We start from the raw sequence: 2,656 nt of genomic DNA on the forward strand, positions 1-2,656 counted from the left end.
GATGCCATCCAGCCATCTCATCCTCTGTCATCCCCTTCTCCTCCTGCCCCCAATCCCTCCCAGCATCAGAGTCTTTTCCAGTGAGTCAACTCTTCGCATCAGGTGGCCAAATTACTGGTTTCAGCTTTAGCATCATTCCTTCCAAAGAACACCCAGGACTGATCTCCTTTAGAATGGACTGGTTGGATCTCCTTGCAGTCCAAGGGACTCTCAAGAGTCTTCTCCAACACCACAGTTCAAAAGCATCAATTCTTCGGCGCTCAGCTTTCTTCACAGTCCAACTCTCACATCCATACATGACTACTGGAAAAACCATAGCCTTGACTAGATGGACCTGTACACCTGTTAATTTATTTGGTTTTTCTTTATTTTTTAAAATTATTTTTAAAAATATTTATTTATTTATTTTGCTGCATCAGGTCTTAGTTGTGACACATGGATTTGCTGCTGTGGCCCTCAGACCCTCTAGTTGTGGCGCTGGCTTACTGGCTCCACTGCTTGTGGGATCTTAGTTCCCTGACCAGGGATTGAACCTGCATCCCCTGCATTGCGGGCAGGTTCTTAACCACTGGATCATTAGGGAAGTCCCTGCTTGGCTTTTCTTTAATGTCTTTTAATAAAGCTTCATAACTTGCTCTATATAGGTATTGCACATATTTTGTTCAAAGTATTCTTAGCCAAATTGTTAGACCTCCTGTTGAGATTATTAGCAAAGATAGATGCAAGAATCTCTACCAACCTGTATGCTTGTCCCTTTGCAATACTAGTTGTCCCTCCCATAAGGAAGTGGAATCTTTTCCCCAACACCTTGGAGTTAGGCTGACCTTGTGAGTCACTTTGACCAATAGAGTATAGTGGAAGTGATGTGTGGAACTTCCAGCTCTAAGCCTCAAAAGGTCTTGCAGATTCTGTTCTTGAAACATTGCCCTGAGACAATCATATGAAGAAGCTCAATTTACCCCCACAGAGTAAAAATGAACTCTTCTAGCTGATGCCTAAACCTGCTAGCCAGCTGTAAGTATCAATCACTGGACTTGTGAGTGAGGCCATCTTAGGCTCCAGCTGCAGTTCAAGATGCCAGAGGATACAGACACATAAATGATGTCACGCGGCACCTGCAAGTGAATTGCCGAGCTGGGTCCAGCCCTACCCGCTGACACAAAGAACTGGGATAGAATAAAGTGGTTATTCTTTTAGGTCATTCCATGTTGGAGTGGCTTGCTACAGAGCCTTAAAGAAATGGGACACTGTGACATTACATCTAGTAGTTTGTAGATTCCTTTCAAATTTCTATATAGAAAATTTTGTAATCTAAATCAATTTTTGGTTTTTAAATTTCTCATCTTTATGCATTTTGGTTTCTTTTTCTTGTTTTACCAGTACAATGTTGAAACCAGGAGTGAATATGAGTATCTTTGTTTAACCTCTTCATTTTAAAAGGAATATATCTAGTGTTTCACAATTAAGAATGAGGTTTGCTGTTGTTTTTTTTTAGGCATTATTTATCAGGTTTTAGAAGTTTTTTATTTCTAGTTTGGTAATGCTTTTATCATTATTAAGTTCTCCAAATGTTTTCTTCAGGTATCTAGTTTGTCTCCTTTAATCTATTAATGTGGTGGGTATCATTTAGTAACTTTCTAATTTTAAATTATTCTTGCATTCCTGGCATAAATATAGTTTGGTCATGATACATACATTCCTTTTTACACATTCCTAGATTACATTTGTTTAGGGTATTTTGTATGTATGTTTATGAGACTGGCTCATAATTTTTTCTCTCATACCTTCCTTGTCTCATTTTGTTATCAGGGTTTCACCAGTATCATATAATGAGTTAAAGAGTATTCACTCTGTGTTTATTTTCTGGAAGAGTTTGTATGATTTAGAAATTATCTGTTCCTTGAACAACTGGGAGGACCTACTTATAAGAGCATTTGAGCTAATGTTTGCTTTGTAGGAAGATTTTAATTTCTTTTTTCTGATTCAAATTCTGTTGTATATAGGATCCCCAAACTTGTTGATCTTACAAGTGGAAGTTTGTACTCTTTGACCAATATCTCCCATTCCCCTACCCCTCAACCCCTGGTAAATACTACTCTACTTTCTGTTTCTCTGAGTTTGCCTTTTAAAAGTTCTATATAAAAGTAATATTGTACGACGTTCATCTTTCTACGTCTGATGTATTTCACTTAGCATAATGCCTTCAAGGTCCATCCAAGTTGTCAGAAACAGGAAAATTTCCTTCTTTTTCATTGCTGGATAATATTCCAGGGCATGTGTATACCATATTTTCTTTATCCATTTATCCCCTGATGCATGAATATGGAAACCTAGGTGTTCCCATATCTTGGCTATTGTGAAGAAGACTGAAATGAACATGGGGGTGCAGATATCTCTAGACATCTAGATTTCAATTCTTTTGGATATATACCCAGAAGTGGGATTGCTAGATCATATGATAATTCTATTTTTAATTTTTAAAAGAAGTTCCACACATGTTTTCAGAGTGGTTGTGCCAATTTGCATTCCCAACAATGGTGCACTGGGGTTCTCCTTTTTCTCCGCTCTCTCGTCAACACTTAGGTCTTCTATTTTTTTTCTTTTGCTGGTAGTCCTTCTCATTGATATGAGGTGATATCTTATTGTGGTTTTGATT

The sequence above is a fragment of the Bison bison genome, unplaced genomic scaffold (assembly GCF_000754665.1).
Source record: "Bison bison bison isolate TAMUID 2011002044 unplaced genomic scaffold, Bison_UMD1.0 scf7180017864506, whole genome shotgun sequence".
In the NCBI taxonomy this organism is placed as follows: domain Eukaryota; kingdom Metazoa; phylum Chordata; class Mammalia; order Artiodactyla; family Bovidae; genus Bison; species Bison bison.